Below are 23,059 nucleotides of genomic sequence, written 5' to 3'. Positions count from 1 at the left end.
AGGTCGACGACGTTTCGATCCCCTTTAAAAGAATAATGGGATCATCATCAGGATGGTGATGTTACATGCCTGATAAGGAGAACTGCGTGGGAGCCGGGAGGCAAAGATGTCTTGAGATCAAAAATAACCAGAGGGTCACAAGGGAGCCGAGACCGGTATTAGCATGAAAGTGCAGCTCCGGTACGGAGATGAGCGTGATGTGTAACACGCTATTCTCACAGTGGAGCTGGAAGTGAGTTAGGGCATGAGCATAGATGACACTCTACAGTGGTTCTGTCCAAAGATTATTGACGGCGAACTGATGATTGCTGGCAGCAATGGCCGGATGGTGAGTTCAGGAAGCGCGATGGCAGTGAGCTCAAAGCACAGAGTCTATGCATTTTATCTCAGCCAGGATTGGCAAAAATAGATTGAATCTTCACAAAATGTTCCACCATTCAGATTTATACTGTATGTGCTTCCAAGTAACTAGGACTTCTTTTGAGATTTGTGTTGCAAGTGAGTGTTACCACACAATTGTCTTTTTGTCAGGAGATACTCTCAAACAATCTGAGCCTAAACATTTTGGCCCACTGATCTTTTATCGCGGTATTGGCCAATAATCCAAGGAGAATTGTTCTTGGACACAGTATTCTGCGGGCCATTATTCCACAGGACTGTACTACTTCTGGGATTGTTTTTTGTTAGATGACAGCATTTGTCCTCGACTAGTGACCCGGAATTTATTAAACAACAATATAGTTTTGATATCCCTAATTTCTCAGGTAGCTACACTTTTGATGAATTTTACTTCAGCTGTGTCTTAATTTTCCCGGCCAACACAGCCTTTAATGTAAAAGACATATTTTGTTTAGTGCATTTAATGTTTCATCTTTACAAAACATGTAACTAATCTTCATATCATTATTATTATTTTTTTAGCACACTGACAGTTTAATTAGCGATATTAAATCAAATAGCAATAGGTCCCATATACTTAGGAAATTGTTCACCACTGGAGGGAAATTATGTGGCTATGACACCTCATGCTATAGAGGGAAGAGGGTTGGCTCATTCACTGCACTGTGAAAACAACAGGTGATGGACAGAATTCAGAACAATGTCAAACATTCACCCCAGTACAGTGATCTGGGCCTAAATCCATCGTTTTTTTGCTCACCATGCCATTACAGTTTGAACCCTGCCATATGCAAATCAGTCTTGACCCTGTGCCCCATGGGAACAGTACAGCCCGAACTGCCAAGCCAGGTCCTCCCTGGACTGGGAACAAGCATCCAAGGACCGGTTTCGGGCTTTCAGCCCTCATCAGCCTGGATAGCTTGATTCCAGTGGCATGGAGAGCACGGGGACTCACGTCCGAGCACACACGTCCCACTCGGGGTGACAAATGCAAAAACAACAGGTGATGTACAGAATGCAGAACAATGTCAAACATTCACCCCAGTACAGAGCTCTGGGCCTAAATCCATCGTTTTTTGCTCAACATGCCATTCCAGTTTTAACCCAGCCATATGCAAATCAGTCTTGACCCTGTGCCCCATGGGAACAGTCCAGCCCGAACTGCCAAGCCAGGTCCTCCCCGGACTGGGAACAAGCATCCAAGGACCGGTTTCGGGCTTTCAGCACTCATCAGCCTGGATATCTTGATTCCAGTGGCATGGAGAGCACGGGACTCACGTCTGAGCATACCCGTCCCACTCGGGGTGACAAATGCAAAAAAAACAGGTGATGGACAGAATGTAGAACAATGTCAAGTATTCACCCCAGTACAGAAATATGGGCCTAAATCCATCGTTGTTTTGCTCACCATGCCATTCCAGTTTGGACCCAGCCATATGCAAATCAGTCTTGACCCTGTGCCCCATGGGAACAGTCCAGCCCGAACTGCCAAGCCAGGTCCTCCCTGGACTGGGAACAAGCATCCAAGGACCGGTTTCGGGCTTTCAGCCCTCATCAGCCTGGATAGCTTGATTCCAGTGGCATGGAGAGCACGGGACTCACGTCTGAGCATACCTGTCCCACTCGGGGTGACAAATGCAAAAATAACAGGTGATGGACAGAATGCAGAACAATGTCAAACATTCACCCCAGTACAGAGATCTGGGCCTAACTCCATCGTTTTTTTATTCACTGCACTCCCTTATACAGCTTCATGGGTATGTATAAAAAAACGAATATACTGATGTACATGGCCAGAACCCCCACTATTGTGCTCTGTGGCATGTGGACCAGAGAGCAAAACATAGACCCGTTTTTCACAAAATCTGGCTGATGACCAACACATTGCCTTTTCTGTAATAATTATCCAGTGCATCTAATTTCCCTTGTTAGACTCTAGACTAACTACAGTTGTAGTGTCATCCATTGGTCACTCAGGACATGACTTAAATGATGTCCTGATTAGTGGCGAGCAAAGTCTTTATTACACAAACAATATCTCGCATAGATCCTAATAACTTGCCTACCTGTAGTCTCAGTAGTTTCATACTCTTGCTGTGTCTTTGAATTGTTTTAGTAATCCCCCCGTTAAACTGGCACGCGTTATAAGACATGTATCAATGTTCATTCAGCTCAAGTACTTGTAGCTGCTAAAAATGGATGCGCCATTTTCTGACAAGTTAGCATTTTTCCCTTCAGACTTTGACACTGAATGGATGTTAAAAATTCCCTTTTCTCATAACTTAAGTGGAATGCGAAATTGATGATTTTAAAATGAAAACCCACATGTTGAAAAATGTTTTTGCAAAGGGTAGTAAGTAGTAATGTATCATTTGCAAGAACTTCGGGAAGAATGGGGTGGGACTGTGCAACTTTTTACAACCTTGGTCCTGTGGTTGAGCTTGAACCTCAGGATATAACTGTAGAGTATCTTTTAGGGGAGCATGGAAAAACACAATGCTGGAGTGTTCCATAATAGGCCACATTTTTATGGTCTGGTGTGATAGTGCAGCTGTCACCAGAAAATTATGTGAGCATCACTAGAGAGGGATGTTGGCTCCGTTCAAATTTTGGGAGCCCAGAGAACATTTCCATTGGGCAGACGTTGTGTGCTTCCACAAAAGAGTGTTCGTCCTCCTCTTAGCTGTCATATTATTGTTTTTTTATCCAGCTGCCTAAGGTTGAACTTTAGTGGCACACTCATGAAATTGTAATGCTATCAAAGTTTCTTGGATAACTAGTTAATTTATGTTCATTTTCTCTAGTAGCAGCACAGATGGGAGGAGGGCAGTCAATAACCTACACTGATTTTTAGGTCTGGCCTGACAATGCAACTGTCACCTGACCTTTTAACACACAAATGTTATTTACAGTTCTTTACTTACGCACAAATATATATTTATTCCCATTCTATTAACTTATGATGCTTCACATTACCATATAACATTCCTTTAAAGCCAGAACTGCCATTGCTTGTTAGTTAGGTGGTGACATTCTATGGTTTGTGAAGGAAGTAATAAATTCTTTGCAAGAGGATGGTTCAATAGTCGAGAATCCTCTTGTGCAATTATTGTTGGTTTCAATAGCTGCTGTGAGCACCCCCAAAACTGCTTTGAATTGAGATCCACCAACACCCTCATTACTCTGCAAAGTTGTGATATTCTAATGCGTAAGATGTGTAACTATCCAAAAATTGCACATTTTATGTATCTTACACTTTGGCGATTATCTTCCCAAAACAAATTGTACAGAAGGATGTACATCGAGTGCAAATCTTTTGTAAGGTAACTCAGGGTCAGCTGTGCGCCATAATGTAATGATTACTGCTGCACTAAAGTGGCTAAGATAAAGACAACTTTGTCAAGAATACAAACTTCAAAGATTGGCAATTTAACAATAATCTAGTCTCATATCAAAAATATTTTCTTTAGGCACAACTGGCACGACGGCAATCGGGGGAAACTGTAAATCACAGAAAGTAGAGTTTAAGTATACCCAAAACTATCCCCCACTTCCTATCCTCCCATTGGAAGACATGGATGTACCAGTTAATAGTAATACCCCCTCATAAGAAACAGCAGCCCATTGTTAGTTTCCACACTACTTTCTATCGTCCCACATTATTCGCTGGACATTTTCCACATATTTCATCGCCGAGTCCACTTGAAAGAACACATTTCTTTATAAGTAAAATCCAGCTTCAGTCTCACTGGAAAGTCAACTGTCTCTTTGATGCCTTGTACCATCAAACTGTGTGTCCCTTTCATCTGAATCTCTCTTCTGGCCAATGTCTCTGAACTGAGAACAGGGAAGAAAAGTAGCGTTGCATCTTGGACCACCACTTCATCCTTATTAATTGCCACCATCAGTACTCTTTCACTCCACTACACCCATAACAGGTATTCATTACTGTGCCACCTGGATCGGAGTTGCCTCATCAACGCCTCTATGGTCCTCTGAGCACACCCCACATCACAGGTTGTATGGCCTCATGTCTTTACTCAGAGATTCACCTAGAACAGGATGTATCATCTGAAGAATCTTGGTCTATCAAGAAAGACATAATTAGGGGCCCCAGTCTGGAACAGCTGCGCCTTTTATTACCCATTTTCTGCTAATTCAAGCCCCATGATGCCAAACAATATTGAATAATACATTATAGGTTGAGGTGGAGAATTAGACGAATGTGAGGATCAGAGAAAGTTCCCTTTCCCTGGTGGTCCCTTGTAAGGGGTGGAGGCTGTGCAAATGCACATTGTGCCCATGCCTTAAAACATATCTGAGAACAGTACACAGCTCCAAGCTCCATTATCAGTGTACCAGCTTGGACCATCGACAGTAGACTCGAAACCCACATTTGAGTTCCTCTGTGTAGATGATCCAAATTATCAATCTTACTGTCTATGAAGGTGACACTGTCAATCTCATTGTTCCTGAAAGTACCGAAAGTGTTCTCTCACAGTATTGAATGATTTATGTATCTGCCCATTCAAATTTTGCAACCTCATCTTCACAAAGCCTTCGTCCCCACTCTATGTCTGACTCTCTGTTGGCCAATCACTCCAACGTTTCTTCCACTGCTTTCACTGCACATTCAGTATCAGTTTAATATCAGTTTTAGCTATCACTGAGTGCATAGGGAAAATGGGCAAATGTATAGTTCTTTTATCTGATGTAAACTTTAGTTCCTCACTGGAATATGCAAGCCGATCACTTTTACTTTTACTTCACAGAGTTTGAACTTATCGATGTGTCTAAATCTGATGAGCTCTTTTTCTTCTCCCTTTCTTGGAATTGTAAGAAACTATAGAGTGGTTGTTAGATCTTGAAATGGCAATTGTGTCCCTTTTACCCTCTTGTCTTTACTCCATGTGTTTGCTGAACAGTAAACAGAATTCTTAAAATATAACCACCATAACTGAAATAGCACTCTTGCCTGTTCACAGACTATATGGGCCTTACTAAGCAAAAGCATAAACACTAGACTTTAGTGCAGTGAACAAAGAGGTAAGAAAGAATAAACTGGCTGGCAAGAAAGGGTGAGCATTTCTGTGAAATGTCATATTATTTTTTAGGCTTTAGACACAATATAACTCCAGAGTTAGCCAATGCATTTTCCAAGGAGCATAGGAAACATGGGGGCATATGTATCAAAGAAATTCGCATTCGCAAAGGCCGAAATTCGCCGAATTTCGGCCTTAGCGAATGCGAATCGGCAGAACGGCATGTATGAAGGTATCAGCCATGAAAAACTGGGAATCGCTAAAAGAGCGAATCCGCAGAATGCGAAAAGAGCCAATCTGCGATAAAATTGCAATATAGCATATTTGCGAATCTCCCGTTTGCGAAAATCGCTAAAAGATAATCGCAAAAGTAGGGAATCGCATAAAAATCGCAGATTGGCTCATTTCGATATTCTCAGATTCGCAATGATATGTATGAATAATTCGCAATTAGCGATTTTCGCTAATTCGCAGAATTCAGAATCGCAATTACCACCAAGTGGGAGCAGGTGGTAACCAGGTGCAAACTATTTAAGCAGCAACAGAATTCGAAAAACTGTTTACCACAATGGCGGGGCTTTACATCATAGCAAGGAGGATGCGACTGAGAGCTGCTGCACAGAGGAGGCTGCGGCAGGAGAGGGTATTCCGTATGCGCATCAGCATCTCCCAGCGCCTTGAGGAGGACCTCCACACCCATTACAGGCTTGATGAAGACAGCATTAATGATTTGATAGCAGAACTCAGACCCTACCTTGAACACCCCACCCGCAGGACAAATGCCATTCCCACTGAAATACAGGTCCTGTGTTCACTACACCTCTTGGCCTCTGGAAGTTTCCAGGGGGTGATAGCGTCAGCAGGAGGGGTGTCACAGAGTTCCCTATCGCGATTCTTCCATGCCTTCCTAGATGCCATGGTCCAGAGGATGCCTCATCATATTTACCACCCCAGCACTCCTCAGGCAATTGCACAGACAAAGCAGGACTTTTATCAAATCGCGCATTTTCCACACGTGATAGGATGTATTGATGACACACATGTTGCAATAATCCCGCCCGCACACAATGAATACCTCTTCAGAAATCGGAAATGCTACCACTCACTGAACATTCAGGTGGTGTGTGATGCCAAACACATCATTACTGACATTGTAGCAAAGTACCCTGGCAGCACCCATGATGCTTTCATCTTCAGACACAGTGGAATCTACCGTAGACTCACAAGAGGGTAGTTTGGCGAGGGATACCTACTCGGTAAATGCCTTCACACATAGGGGTCATTTATAGAAACTACCATGTGCATGTCACATGCTAACATATTTTTGTCTAACCCACAGGTGACAGTGCTTATGCTGTTCGTGATTTCATCTTGACTCCCTACCTCAATCCCAACAATGCAAGTGAACGCAGATATAACAGGGCACACATTGCTACCTGAGGCACCATAGAACGGACATTTGGTATACTGAAGAGCAGATTCCGGTGCCTCCATAAGAGTGGAGGTGCACTCCAATACAGCCCCAATACGTGTCATAAAATAGTGGTGGCTTGTGCCATGCTCCATAACATTGCAACAAGAAAAGGGACACCAGTGGAACTGAGTGACTCTGGATCCTCGGATGTAGAGGGGCAAGGACCTGGACGTATGGTAGCTGGTAGCGCGGTAGCAGCAGCTGGGCGACAGAGGCGTGATGAGATAACGCGCAACTATTTTTAGGTAAGAAAAAACAACACAATGCCAAGTAATGCAAGTGTGAAAATTAGCTTTCATTCCTTAATGGCAGGAAACGCATGAAGTGTAAATGAACAGTTGTGTCATTGAATACCTTAGCACATGTTAATGTCACAGTGCCCTCAAAACCAAAAAAGTATGATTCAACAGTCAAACGCTGCACAGCCTATTGGTCATTAGTAGGTGCAGCCCTACTGGTCCTGGCACTACGGCGTCTCTCAAGGGTTGGTGGTGGTGTGATGCTGCTCCTACCAGACTGGTTGTCTTCCTCACTGGGAGTCAGCACTCCCGGCCCAGTTGCGCGTATTTGGCGCAACTCATCGACCGCAGTGGTCACCTGCAATAGTGCATTGGCAATGTCTTGCGCAGCGTGAGTGAATTTGCGCTGCATGTCAATGCTGCGCCTTGCCTGTATGCCAGACATAGCCACCAAGCGATTGATGGCCCTGGTGTACCTGTCTTGTCGTTGCGTACTTGTACGCATTTGGTCACATACGGCCTGTACACCATCCTGCAGGTCCTTCCTGAGTGCTTGGAAGCCCTCCCTCATCTCCCGCTGTAATAGTTTTATATTTTTTGCCTGCAGGCGCTGCACCTGCAACATGTTCAGTTCCAGACCTGCATACACTGACTCTTCACCTCGCCCTTCAAAAGGATTAGCTGTGCGTCGTCTGTGCCTGGCTGCACTATGTGGGACTTGCTGGTGTGTGGCATGTCCCTCTTGCCCTGGCTGTGTGTCAGCATTGTTGTCATTTCCTTCAATAACTTCCGCCTCATCCTGGATTGGTGCCAGAGGCCTGACAATCTGTCTCCTCCCATGTCTGCGCCTGGTCACTGGGCTCTCATCCCCATCTGTGTTAGCATCTTGGCCGCCATCTCCCGACTGGTGACTCTCAGCCACTGTCCCACTGCCTGAGGGCTGTGTTGTAGATGGTGCTGTGAATAGAACAGCACACATTAATTTACTTCACTAATTTGCACTGTGTAAATAAATATTGCACTTATATTTCTGTTACATTGTGCTCTTGTTTCACTGTCAAGAACAGCAGATAATGTGATAGACTATTTTTGCTTAACATTGGACACTTTCATTAATATGTGACTACATCTCCCATAATGCATTGCTATGGCTGCCTGTGTGCCTGCTCTGGACTACATTTTTTTTAATTTTTTATTTTTTATTATTGTAACAAGGGAACCCAAACAGTTAACTAAGGACCGTGGGAAATTATGTTTTAGAAGACAAGGGTCCTAAGTATATCGTGATAAAGAATGTCAATAAAATATAGGCCATAATAGGAAACTATATTCATCCACTGTCCAGCCGGACAGGGTATTTATTTTAACCAAAATCAAAAACAGATATGCGGATAGTACAAGGCACAGTCCTGAACCTTACTCTAGAAGGACAAACAACACATAAAAGGGTTTGCACAGGCAAAGAAGAGCAATACTGGGCACTTATACATCAATGTTGAATTAAAGCTCTCCAGTTAGTACTAACAAGCAACAAGGTTCAACACAATGGCTATGTTGCGGAAGTACTAGGAAAAAGTCGACGTTTCGATCCCTTAAAGCTCAAATTATATGGGATCATCATCAGGACAACATTTAGAAAACATTTGCCTGTTAATATTTAAAATGACCGCTTAATTGTAAGTGGTTCAATTGTGCTTCACTAATCTTAATAGGAGCAGGGTGTGGACCGTGCGACTGGTTGCCAAAAAGGTTCAGGGATTTGCGCTCGGCTGCAGTGTCTGCGATTGGACAGTCTGCGTTAGATGGCCGGGTCGAAAACGAAGCTGCATCGGAGTGACGAGTGTGTCAATCGTCCGATTGGATTCTGTCTGCTCATTTGGAATTGGAAAATATGTCTATGTTCCTTTTTGGTAGCGGTAACGTGTGGGTCCAGTTACTGCAAGCTTAAGGAGTACGGTTGCTCCGTCTTGATAGGGGGGTCAGGTGGGGCAGAGGATCGGTGTCCTATCTGCCCGTTGCAACAATAGCTCTGGACTACATATCTGGTATAGCGCAACTGGCTCACTGCTGGGGGGTGTGAGGGGGTGTCAGGGGGTGTGAGGGTTGTAAGGGCATGAATCTTACCTTTTCCTGCTGCTGGCTGGTCTGAGCTGTCCAAGTCAGCCAATCCTCCCACACACTCTGGTTGCAGGGTCCCCTCAACCAGTTCCTCCAGGGGTGTAGATTCAGGTACAGTTGAGGTCCCAGCACCTGTCTGCCTGGACTGTTCCAGCCTTGCAGCAAGTTTCTCCTTCGAGCGCAGGTCATACCAGCGCTTTCGGAGGTCATCTATACTCCGGGGTGTCACACCCACAGCATTTACATGGTGCTGGATTTCCTCCCAGATCCTCCTTTTGCGGCTCTCTGGAACCTCCCTGGATTTTGCACCAAAAAGAAGTTCATGGTTTGACACCATTTCGTGTATGAGGGCCTCCAATTCTGCCTCTGAAAACTTTTGTTTTCTTTTCCTGGTGTTCTCAGTCTCCTGCTGTTGTGAATCCTTCCTGGGCGTGGCTCCACTGTCACCCATGTTTTACAAGGTGTATACTGCTCACTGCCAAACACTCCTTCACTCTGTCTCAGTTTCAGGAAGTCAGGTGCAGCATGGGAAGTCACTCACTTCCTGGTTGTGATGTCATCATGCTGCACCAGAGTTACTGATTGGATCATGTGAGAAAATCGCTAATTAGCGAATTTTTCGCCGCGATTAGCGATTTTTCGCTATTATAGCGAGTTTCCGGTGCGACTTCAGTAATTATGCGATTCCTACTGGTTAAGGAATCGCATTTGGGCTACTCGCAAATAAATAGCGATTTTTAAGGAATCGCTATTTATTTGCATTTTCTTTCATACATACCGATTTGCGATTCTGAAAGTGCGATTCGGTAAAAATCGCAGTTTCAGATTCGCAAATCGGGACTTTCATACATATGCCCCATGATATCTTAGTGAAAACTCTAAAGCTAGTTGAGCAGCCATGTTTTGGACGAGTTACATTCTTTTAATTTCGCAGTTGGCAATCTGCTGGTGTGGACTATAATATTACTGTAGTGAGAGGAAGTGCACTAAAAGGCTATCTCATATGGGGGAATCTAGGTAGAACTCTGTAGAGTTTCCTCAAGTGACAGTGGTGTGGCTTGATCAAAACATCGACCTGATGGCCCAGGGCCTCATTGCCATTATTTGGATCTGTAGATTCTTTTGTAATGCTGAAGGCACAGAAACTTTGCCAAGACACCTGGGGCAAAATGGATAATGTTACAGATGTTTGATTTTCTCAAAGTCAGTATTTCAGGCTTGCCACGACCCATTTCGCCAAGATTGCCTGAACCAATCAATCATTTGCCTCAAGACAGGAGAGGAGCTGTGGCCACTTGCAGTGAATAGCATCACTGAGGATGATCAAGATCTCATGCTATCTGCACTGATGTAGAACTGCAGACTCCACCATGCAACATGGGCTGCCATTGGTGAATATGCTGACTGCACGTACGAGCTTCCAATGAAGACCCCTGAGGTTTTATAGAACAGGGATCAGGGGCTAAAGTGGGCAAAGCAAGACACTGTGAGGGATCTCTAAGGTGCTCATTATTACTACATGTGGGGGCATATCATCAAGGTCATTATTGATTCTTCAGCAGCACTTTTTTCCGCTAAAGCAGCGATAATCTTAACACCCTATCAGCAAGGTCACGCTATTGCGTGAATCCTTGCCTTAGTGCCCTTTCCCTCAACGCCCAGCTTTGCATCTCTAATGATATGCAAAGTGGGTGTTCCATCCCAAAATAACTGGAGAAATGTAGCTAACCATCATTTCTCGAATTATCAAGCTGCACGCTAACATACATAGCGATATGAAAAGTAGCGCTAACCGCGGTTATCACTGCTGTCCTTATGCCTGCTTGCAGTCTGACTTAGCCATGATATCGAATGGAAGGTGGTTATCATGGCTGAGTCTGCCCTGCCCTATTTGAAGCTATCGCCATAATTTGTGTGATTATCGCTGGATTTCCAGCGATAATCGCACATATGGCAGCTTGTGCCTGGAATTTTATCGCTGTTGAGAAAAGTGTTGCTGATAGCACGCTATCTCAGCGATAAAATGCAGCGTTAACCGGCGATAATTATCCTCGCGCTAAGCACGCTAAGCGATAATTATCGCCAGCCCTTGCTGATATGCCCTGTGGTAAGTACCACTTACTCATTTTTTTAAAGAGGAAAATGGGGCATAACATGCAGAATCGTTTTTTAACACACCAACTTCTGCATATTTCACCTTTTTCCTTTACCTTTGCTTCCGATCAATTTTGGCATTTATCCAGTTTTGAATGGCCTGGAATAGTCTCATTTATCACACTTGTAAGAGTGGGATGGTTTATAGTTTTGTTGCTACAGTCATCAGCAGCGCTGGCAGGGGCAATGGATGGTTCAAGCTGCAATGACCTTTTGAGAAGGTATGTCAAACAACAGAAGAGTGTCGTCAGAGGAGAGTTTAGTTAAGCACAGGTTTTGAGAAAGATGAAATCAACCTAACAATTCACAATGGAAGTCACTTAGGGATTTCTCTAGAAGCCCTCACTCACCACCCTGGGTGGTGACATGCTTCATCATCGGGCCCACCAGGAGAAGCCGAAAGCTTCCCTGGTGTGCTACAACACCAGGTTACTGCAGAGCTGGTTTTTCGTGACAATAGTATGAAAAAAAGGGTGAATTAAAAAATGCCAACAAGCTGTACCATACAAAAAACTTTATTCTGTGATTAGCCAGGCATTAGTTAAAATATGTGTCGGGAAATTTACCAACTAATGTGTTGGGTATTTCCACTTAGAGTGGGCTCGACATGTTTCTGCCCGTATATGTGTAGATTTTACTGGGCTTTCATCAGGACCGTGTAACAGTGTACCTCGATGGTGTGGGCGCGCTAAGGCCCACCCGAACCAGAGGACGTGAAAGTTAAAATTCTGTGGAAAAATAGGTGCAAAAAGAACAAACCAGAAAAAGTGAGTGTTCCTTCGGAATTTGAGGAACCTGTGGTCTGAAAGAAAATGACAAACACACAACAAAGACAACAACATGACATTAGCATTGTAGGACTGGAACGTATTTTGCAATAACTGATCTCAGTACACTGTGCTTGGGCTAATCAATATGCGTGCCCGTGGTGCCATATAATGCTACATTAGTGCCTGGAACGCTGTCCTGGGATACAGGCAGTCTCGTGGCATGCATTGAGGCAAAAAACACGATCGCCGACTGTCAGGATAGTTAATTAAACATCACTCGTGGTTCAGCGATCAATGTGCCCGAATGCGGGGCTGGTGGTGGAGTAATAAATGGTTAACTCCAATCAAAAGTTTAAAATAAGTAGAGAAGTTCTCACTTGTTATTTAAAAGATCCACACCCCATGGGTCTCAGGAGGGGGCTGGTGGCGACAATGGCACACCCTGGGAAAGGATATAGAGGTTAGATGCACAGTTAGAAAAGGAACACAGATTACAGATTACTTAGCTGGGCGCTGATCTGTGAGATGGTCTTACGCCCGCAACGCCAAACACCCGCTCGGCACCTAGCGACTCCCTCTACCGGACCCCGTGGATGGGATCCCGGAAGCGCAGTGATGGTAATGAGGAGCGTTCGTGGGGGGGGGGGCCAGCCGGGCAACATGGCGGACACCACTTGCTAGAGCTCTGCCAGCGAGGCCCCAACTTATCCTGCATTTCCCCGGATGGAGTGACCTGAGTTCACCAGTGCCAGGCGGAGTGGTTGCGAGATCGCCTGGGGACCCCATCGGTGTGTCTAAGACCCTGGGACACGGCCGGGGAGCCGAGAACGCACCACTGCCTGAGCGCCGCGGGCGAACGCTACGAGGGCGCGAAGGGCGCCCGGATCTCGGAGAGGAGAAGAGAGCCCCTGACTCCGACACCGCGGTAGCAGCGGAGGAACCGCGGAAACAACGGAGAGACCCCGACCACAGCTGCGGACTACGGAGCCCTCGGTGGAGGTACTGCGGACCGAGTGATCGATTGCTCCGCTTGGCCGCTGGCAGGCTGGGAGGAGGGACCCGGAGCGATCCGCACAGGGAGCCGGAAGGAGAGCGGCTGAGCGGCGACATTGCTGTGGACTGGTGAGCGCTGGGAAGGTGCGGACTTGGCCCCGCAGACTGCCCGGTGCGAGAGGCTGCTGCAGTTCTTGAGGTGAGCTGCGGGAGACCGGGAGGCGGCTCGGCGCTGACGCAGTGTAGTGACCGGCGGGAGCTGCGAGGTGCCCAGGGCAGCGATACCGGCTGAGGGACACGGCAAGTCGGCGGCAGTGGTGAAGTTGGGGTGAGACGGCCATTGGACTTCGCCGCAGAGGCGACATTTTGTTCTCAGGCACCATTTTGGGAGCCTGCGCACCGAGAGGCCCCTCCGCCTCCCCGCTGACCCAGCATTGGGTTCCTCAACCGCACTGGCCAGATCAGTCATAGCGCGACCACTGCGGAGCGGTGGAGCCTGCTTCCGGTGAGACATCCCTGCCTGCAGCGCGCAACGGTCTACAGCACGGGGCGCACGCCCTGCTCTAGGTGACAATCAACGCACAGTGGGACACTTGAGAGCAGCGGAGGCACGGTGGGAGTACTGCAGGCCGGGGTGGAGCGGCGAAGTAGCCGAGGCGGGCAGCTGAGCGCGCCACCGCACGCCGGGAACCACCTAGGCCGCCCACAGGAGGTGAGGCCCACGCTTACGGACCACACCCCTCAGAGTGTGCCGCGCCGGGGCACTCAGGCGGAGGCAGCGGCGAAAACCTGAGCAGGGTGCAGTGACAAACAGCCTGTGAGCACCGCCTGCATATCTCCTGGGAGTGAGGCACACGATTTGAGACCTGACGCTGAGCCGCCCTCTAACGACACAACAATGCGCTTTACTGAGGTGGGTGCGCTTGGGCCCGATCGACGCTGGTTGCCACATTGACCCCCCCTGGTGAGCGCAGAGAGTCTGGTGGGTTCGTGCGCTCCGCTGCTGCTGGTCCATCATCGGGGGAGTGGATGCCCACGGTGCAGCAGCTTGCCATGGGTAGACTGAGAGATAAACCGCAGCCGAAGCTACAGGGCCCGGGTGGCCCCGACCCGCCACACGTTCAACAGCCGATGGAGATGGAGCCTGTGTCGGCTCTGGCAGCCAAGATGGACACGGTCTTGGCGGCGGTGGAGCGCATTGGGACTACCCTGGTGCAAACCAAAACCTCCCTGGAAGCGCGACTCGACAAGGTCACCTCTGACTTCACGTTGCTGCATGCGGATCATCGCAACCTGTCGGAGTCAGTTGCGGCGCCACGCCAAACGGTCCAGGAACTGCAGCCGGTGGTGCACAGTCATGCCTCTGCTTTGCAGGACCTCATTGACAGAGTTCACGTGTTGGAGGATGGCGCCGAAGATGCGGAAGGGCGTTCCCGGCGCAGCAACGTTCGGGTAGTGGGTCTGCCAGAGGGGGAAGAGGGGAAGAGCCCCAAACACTACGTGGAAGACTGGCTGCGGGCACTTCTGCCAGATGGGACACTATCGCCGCAATTTGTAGTGGAAAGGGCACACAGGGTGCCAGCACAAGCCCAGAGGCCTGGAACTCGGCCCCGCCCGTTCCTATTTAAGCTCCTCAACTATTGCGACCGCGATGCAGTGCTTCGCGAGACTCGGAAGATGGGAGACCTCAAAGTGGGTAACAGCCAAGTCTTCCCGGACTATATCGCGACAGTACAGAAGAGGCGTGGCTTGTACCTGGCAGTGAAGAAGCATCTGCGGGAGCTAGGCCTACCCTATTCGCTGCTCTTCCCCTCCCGCTTGAGAGTGATCACCAAGGAAGGCTTGCGCTTCTTAGAGGCCCCGTCAGAGGTTTGGGACTGGCTGGAGGAAACAGGACAGTGGTCGGGGTCGCGACCGACAGGCCCAGATGAAGGCGGCTGGCAGGAGCAGCGCTCCAGGAGGCGGCGGAGGAAGAGGGAGACCCGGAGGAGCGCAGGCTCAGGACAAGGCGCCCCCAGCCCAGAGAAAATGCGACAGGAGCGGCAGGAGGCCCTAGAGGCGGTTGCGACGCTGGGTGCTGGGAATACAGGCAATGAGCAAGACCTTGGACAGCTGAGTGGAGCACAAATCAGCGGGCCGTCGTCGCCGTCCATTGGGCTGTCGGATGATATTGTTATGCCTACGGTCACGCCCCAGACAGCATACTTTATAGTGTGAACTGGGTCGTACTTGGAATTGCCAGATGTACTGTCCGGACTGAATGCACTGCATATTGTATCCTTTCATTGCCTGTCTGTTGTGTTGCTAATGTGGGTGGCGGGCCCCCGATACTAGGCGCATGTCACACTGCGGACGCCTAGCCATGCCCGGCGGGGGGGGGGAGCTGGGCACTCGGAGCGTGCACCACCCCATGGGCTACCCAGGGCCGATCAAGCGCGAACCACCGATCGATAGTTTCATGCACACCTCCACAAGTTTGAGGGCCTTGGGTGCGGGCGTAGTATGTTCAGCTACTGACTGCGCGTTTTCCCCCACACGCACTCCCATCGAGGGCACACTGTCTTGAACAGCACTTACCTATTAAGTTTGGACGATTGCCCCGTTGGGAAACCACCCGTTGAGTTATCATGTTTACATTAGTTCAAATGTTTCAGGAACGACACTTAGCGAACACTCAGCACAGGCCCGACCCCCGGCCCGGCAGGTCGACCCCTCCGACCCCCCAGATGGCTGCACTACAACACACGCCATGGCAAACACCAACATCATGACATGGAATGTCCGCGGCATGCACACCCCGTCGCGTAGATACTCAATATTCGCTTACATGCAGCGGCACCGGGTGGGGATTGCGCTCCTCCAGGAAACGCATATGTCCCAGGTGGAACTGGACAGGCTCTGCAGGCGCTGGAGGGGGCAGATACATGGCACGATTTACTCTTCGCAAGCGCGTGGGGCCCTGATATGGGTGAGAGCCGGCGTCCCCTTTACATACAGTGACGCGCAAGTTGACCTTGACGGGAGGTACTCTTTTGTTAGGGGGAGGCTTAATGGGCAGGAGATACTACTGGGTTCCATCTATGCCCCCAACACAGACCAACCCGCTTTCCTGGCGTCCCTCAATCCTGTCCTCCAGAGATATGCGGGCCTCCCCTGGCTACTAGGTGGCGGCTTTAACATGGTTCTGGACACACACCTAGACCGCTCCTTCCCACCCCTGCGCGCAGCGGCAGCGACATCAACAGCACAGGCCTTTAGGACCTGGTTAGCACACTGGGACATACACGATCTCTGGCGCACACAACATCCTGCGGACAAACTATACTCGTACTATTCGGCTGTACATGGCCTCCACGTTCGCCTGGACCGCATAGTGGGTTCCCAGTCCCTGCTCCCGCTACTGTCCAAGACTGAGTACTTAGGAAGGACACACTCAGACCACAATCCCCTCTGTTTTCAGCTCAACTGGGAGGAGGATAGACCCCCGGTGCCCACCTGGTGACTGCAGCCTGCGGCGTTAGAGGACGCTGAATTCAGGTCATCCCTGGGCACGGCCATCCTTTCTTATTTTGACAATAACGAAGGCACGGCGAGCGATCCGGGGGTGGAGTGGGACGCCCACAAGGTGTCTATACGCGGGCACTGCCTGGGTGCCACGTGGAACATCCGTGCGCAGGTGTATGAGTCCCTGACCCGTATCGAAACTCAGCTCCTGCGCTACGAACGAGAGGGAGAGGGCGCCGGCGAGCATACGCATACACTGGCGGAGCTTTGTGGTGAGCACGCGGTCCTACTTGAACGGCTGAGGTGCCATAACTACGCGGCCCACACGGCCAGAACACACTCACAGGCGGACAGGGATGGCCGCCTGCTAGCTTGGCTGGTCCAAAAAGCAGACCGCATGACTCCGATTGGTGCCCTCCGATCTCAAGACGGATCGGTGGTGTACACGCAGCGCGAAATTCACCGGGCGCTGACGGAACACTATCGGGAGCTCTACAGGTCGCGCAGCACCGGCCACGCACATGAGCTGGCGGGTTTTTTGGACTCGGTCACCCTGCGTACTATTGAGGACCTCAGTGCGCCACTGTCCTTGGAAGAGGTGGGGGACGCAATCCGAGCGCTGGCGTCCGGAAAGACGCCGGGGCCGGACGGCCTCCCGGCTGAATACTACAAGGCACACAGCGACATTCTGGCGCCTCAGCTCCTCAGGATGTATAGGGCGTCAGTGGACGCCGGCCGGCTCCCACCTTCCCTAAGGGTAGCGTTGTTAGTGTCCCTACCCAAGCCAGACAGAGATCCCATGTCCTTGGGCTCCTATCGCCCGTTGGCGATGCTGAACACCGATTACAAAGTGTTTGCCAAGCTCCTTGCAGAGCGACTGGCACCGGTGGTCCCTCATTTAGTGCACCCGGATCAGAATGGTTTCGTACCAGCGAGATCCACATCCCTGAACCTCAGGAGGTACTTCCGGATAGCTGCGGAGGCAACATCAGCCTGGCCCAGGGCGGGATGCCTGGTGCTAGACTTAACAAAGGCTTTTGACTGCCTGGAGTGGGGATACCTGTCGGCAGTGTTGGTGGCGTACGGGTTAGACGACAACTTCCTGCAGATGGTGGGGCTTCTGTATAGCAGCCCCACGGTCCGTGTGCGGATGGGACCGTATGTCTCCGAGGCGGTGGCGGTGGGTAGAGGTACCCGGCAGGGTTGTCCCCTGTCCCCGCTCCTCTTCGCTTTGGCAATTGAGCCCTTAGCTGCGGCCATGAGACAGCATCTGGCGGATGGCATCCCGCTGGGCGACGGGGTCCACCAAGTGTCGCTGTATGCTGATGACTTACTGGTCTTTGTCCGGGACGTGAGCCACATACCGGACTCACTGGCCGCGCTACTGAGTCATTTCGCCGACCTCTCGGGGCTCCGAGTCAATGCGAGCAAGTCGTGCCTTTATGCGTTCAGGGAGGGCGTGGCGGACCCAGAGTACAGTCTCCACGGCACAAGAGTCTACTGGCAGGAGACTACATTTAAATATCTGGGGATCCAGATTTACCGCCAGCAGACAGACCTGCTAGACGGGAACTTGGGCAGAGCAGTGACGGCGCTCAGGGCCCAGATAAGCTTCTGGTCTACACTTCTGCTGTCGCCTACAGGCAGAGTGGCCCTCGCTAAAATGGTGATGCTTCCTCGCCTCCTCTACTACTTCGTGAACCTCCCACTCTTCCTGCCCGCGTCCTTCTTCTCTGATCTCAATAGGATTTTAAGAGACTTTGTCTGGGGTGCATCTCGGCACCGCCTCGCGCTTGGGAAATTGTTTTTGCCCACGGACAGGAGCGGATTAGCGGCTCCCTGCTTTGAACACTACTACTTGGCGGCACAGCTCCAATGGGTCGCCCGCTGGCTGGCGGACAGGGGAAGGGAGGATACCGCTGCAGCTGACCCACCGTATACACTGGAGCGGATTGCTGCGCTATTCCACCCACTGGCAGCGCCAACGCGCCCCACCCCACTACTGTTGGCGGTAGCATTCAAATGCCTCCGCAGGGCACTGTACCTCATGAGAGAGGTGCGCCCTTATGCGCCTGCTGTGCCCCTGGAGGGTTCGCCCGGCGGTGGGGGGCACTCACGCACTCTATGTTAGAGCAATGGCATGCGATGGACGTCCAGACGCTGGGCGACCTGTATCAGGATGGAGTATTGACACCCTACGAGACGCTGGTCGCGGACGCTGGGCTCCCCCCGGAGGCTTCCTGATGCACAGGTCCCTAACGGTGCACATGGCGGCTAAATGGGGCGATGTCGCGGAAGAACCGGCGCAACATTTGACGATTCAGTACCTACACGTCATGGGCAGGGGCAGACACCTAGTCAAATGGTTTGCTGCGTCCCTACGGACACATACGGAGCAGGACCTGGCCCCACTACAGGTGAAATGGGAGAGGGACATGGGACGAGCGTTCGCAGACAGAGAATGGGAAAAGATTCTAAAAAGCCCGGTCCGCATCCCCAGAAACGCGAGGTTCCGCCAAATCCAAGTATACATAGTGCACAGAGCCTACCTCACCCCAGACCTAATAAATAAATACTTCCACAGAGCGGACGCATCTTGCCCCAGATGCGGGGAAGTTAACGCAGAACTTCTCCACGTTTTGTGGCATTGTCCGTGCCTTGGCACCTACTGGAGGGACATTCACGCACTACTTACACGGAGCACAGGCCGCATCATTTCTTGCAATTGGCCTGAGTGTCTCCTACACCACTTCAAGAGGCCGCCCAGGGACAAGGCGTCGTCCAGATTCCTTGACTTAGGAATGGTGACGGCGGTCCGTCTCCTTACTAAGAGATGGAAGGCGAGGGACCCACCCACCACGAGGGCGTGGATCCTATCATTCTCATCATGGGCTCGCGCGGAATGGACAGCCATCCGGAGGGAGGAAACTATGGGTCTCCGTAAGGAACCTATGGCAGGCCGATGGGAACACATGCTAAACACTATGCTGGAGACTGGAACTGCAGTGGAGGAAGGGGCGGCGGGGACCTAAACTGACACCACAAGCTGGAGGGGCGGGGGAGCAGGCCGCCCCATGGCAGGCATGTCCTTAGGTGTAATGCGCGACAAGCGGTGATGCAGCGCCTGGTGCAGAACCTCGCGAGTCCACTGGGTGGGAGCGGAAGAAGTGGGGGGGAGGGTCAGGGCTGGGGGGGCTAAGAACTGGGGCGAACAGCAATGCAACCTGACAATAGTGTCGTAGTTAGTTGTTTGGTTCTACTGCACATGCTAACCTTTTAGGGATGAGATGCCTATGTAATGCTTGTCCTTCTCTTTATAAAGAGGTGAAGAACTGACTCCTGACTTCTACTCGGCAGGCACGCCTGGGCATTGTTGCCCTGCTCCACAACATTTTAATTGCACTGTCATGCTGCCACTGACGAGTCACACTGTTGATATCCTAATCCCTGTGAATTACTGAAGAGCAATTCTGATTGTAAAGCAGTGCCTTTTGTATTGTTGAAGTTACAAATACCAATAAACAGATTTAACAACAAAAAATGAGGAGTGTTTGCGGGGCCGTGGGTGTGGCTTGGTCCGGTGAGAGCGAGGTGAGGCATGCATGTGATGACGCTAGCGTGTGGGCTTCCAATCACCAAACAGATTCAAAGCGAGGCTTGGTCCGGTGAGAGCGAGGCGAGGCAAGCGTATGATGACGCTAAGGTGTGGGCCTCCAATCACCAAACAGATTCAAAGCAAGGCTTGGATCTTTTAAATAACAAGTGAGAACTTCTCTACTTATTTTAAACTTTTGATAAGAGTTAACCATTTATTACTCCACCACCAGCCCCGCATTCGGGCACATTGATCGCTGAACCACGAGTGATGTTTAATTAACTATCCTGACAGTCGGCGATCGTGTTTTTTGCCTCAATGCATGCCACGAGACTGCCTGTATCCCAGGACAGCGTTTCAGGCACTAATGTAGCATTATATGGCACCACGGGCACGCATATTGATTAGCTCAAGCACAGTGTACTGAGATCAGTTATTGCAAAATACGTTCCAGTCCTACAATGCTAATGTCATGTTGTTGTCTTCGTTGTGTGTTTGTCATTTTCTTTCAGACCACAGATTCCTCAAATTCCGAAGGAACACTCACTTTTTCTGGTTTATTCTTTTTGCACCTATTTTTCCACAGAATTTTAACTTTGACGTCCTCTGGTTCGGGTGGGCCTTAGCGCGCCCACACCACCGAGGTACACTGTTACACGGTCCTGATGAAAGCCCAGTAAAATCTACACATATACGGACAGAAACATGTCGAGCCCACTCTAAGTGGAAATACCTATCACATTACTTGGTAAATTTCCCAACACATATTTTAACTAATGCCTGGCTAACCACAGAATAAAGTTTTTTGTATGGTACAGCTTGTTGGCATTTTTTAATTCACCTATTTTTTTCACTTTATTGTCACGGAAAACCAGCTCAGCAGTAACCTGGCGTTGTAGCACACCAGGGAAGCATTCGGCTTCTCCTGGTGGGCCCGATGATGAAGCATGTCACCACCCAGGGTGGTGAGTGAGGGCTTCTAGAGAAATCCCTAAGTGACTTCCATTGTGAATTGTTAGGTTGATTTCATCTTTCTCAAAACCTGTGCTTAACTAAACTCTCCTCTGACGACACTCTTCTGTTGTTTGACATAATTATCTGGGGGACTGAGAGTGTCTTGTCTCTTCCCTCTCTCTCTAGTTGTTTCATTTTGTTCTAGCAGCGCACAGCTGTGAGAGTAGAATTTACAAACATTAAATTGGTATATCACACGTAACCAATTTCAAAATAACCATGGCGAACTTTGGTCTCACCTTTTCAGAGGAAGAGGTGGATGCACTACTAGCTGATCCCAATCTCTTTGCGGATCCAGGAATATCACAAGCCATTTCCCACACTGCAGAATGGGAGAAACTAACGGAACAAAAACGAGATTGAATAAGGACTATTCTACATGGCACAATTTTGAAACAATACTTCACCATGGGGACTTCTTGTGACCAATGCCCCACGCATATTTCTAAACGATGCCACATTTCGAAAAGAATGGGAAATGATAGCCTGGCACTGCACTCTTGACTGGCTAGTGCTAATCATAAAAACAGCGTTGCGTCTATCCGAAGCACTAATGGTCGAAATCCAACAGACCGAGTCGCATTTCAAAACAACGATCACTGGCTACAAAAAAAAGCTGGACGAGATCAATAAGGATCTGGCTGAGTATAAAGACTCTCTCATGCAGTCAAAAGTAACAAAATTCCAGAAGGATCTCAAGAAATTTGAATTCAAAACTGTATACCCCTATTCAGAACCTGATTATACTCCACCACGGCGGGATTCTAACAAGTCAGACGACACTGACAGTAACTCTTCGAATAGTAGTAATTCCAGCAACTATGGCCACAAACAGAGAGGGCGAAGAGGCGGAAGAGGCCGATCTAACTTTCACACTCAACAATCTGGTTGGCCACCATATGGCACACCAGGTAATGGCCCACCTCCATTTATGTTCCCACAACAACCTCCTTTTCCCCTCATGGGGTGGAATCCCTATATGCAACCCCACTACCCCCAAAATCAACATCAGTTGCCTTTTTAGAGAGAGGCGGGAGGGGAAGGGGAAGGAAACGAGGGAACAACCAAAACACACATGTCACTTGGCAAACAGAGGACCGAGTGGGCAACCACACTCGCAGCAAAACAGTGACACCGGGCACCAGTGCCCAGGGAGTCTAATAACAAACCTCTCGAAAAAAACTCTGACCCCAATGGATGAGAAGGTCCTAGAGAAGGGACTGGCTTCGTCCCTGCTACCAGACCAGACAAATTTAAACTCCATTGTGAGTTATCTGAATTTTTCAGGAAACTGAAACTGAAGGCTTTTTTGGAGGCTAGAGCAGACGCTATCAATGATTCTTCTGATTTTGACACCAATTTTAGACCAAAATCTACCTTCGTTCTGCCATCACATACTATCCCCGTAGAAATAATTGCTTTCGAACAGGCGGTTTTCAATGATATGGAATCCCTGCCCTTAACGACACCGTTTAAAAACTTCTCTGCTCAAGAATTTCAAGTATTAGAGAAACTAAAAAAGGATAAAGAAATAACATTTAAGCCAGCGGACAAAGGAGGGGGCATAGTGATCCAAAATACCCCAGATTATGACCATGCATGCCGCATTCTACTGAATAACAGATTTAACTACACCCCCCTCACCACAGACCCTACACCGTAACTGAAGGCACGCATCCACAGCCTAGTTAAGGATGCAGAAGAAAATGACCAGATCTCCAAACATGAGGCAGCCTTTCTTATGGCAGGTAGGAACA

At 49.3% G+C, this 23,059-nt stretch overlaps 1 protein-coding gene across 1 annotated transcript in view; it reads left to right on the top strand.

Annotated features, from left to right (window-relative positions):
- Positions 1-23,059, top strand: part of MMEL1 (membrane metalloendopeptidase like 1) — a 963,690-nt gene that overhangs the window by 71,564 nt on the left and 869,067 nt on the right. The window lies entirely within an intron of this gene.

This window comes from Lissotriton helveticus, chromosome 5_1 (assembly GCF_964261635.1).
Source record: "Lissotriton helveticus chromosome 5_1, aLisHel1.1, whole genome shotgun sequence".
Lineage (NCBI taxonomy): Eukaryota > Metazoa > Chordata > Amphibia > Caudata > Salamandridae > Lissotriton > Lissotriton helveticus.
The sequence above is the reverse complement of the archived record's forward strand: the minus strand, read 5'-3'. Positions and strand labels throughout refer to the sequence as shown.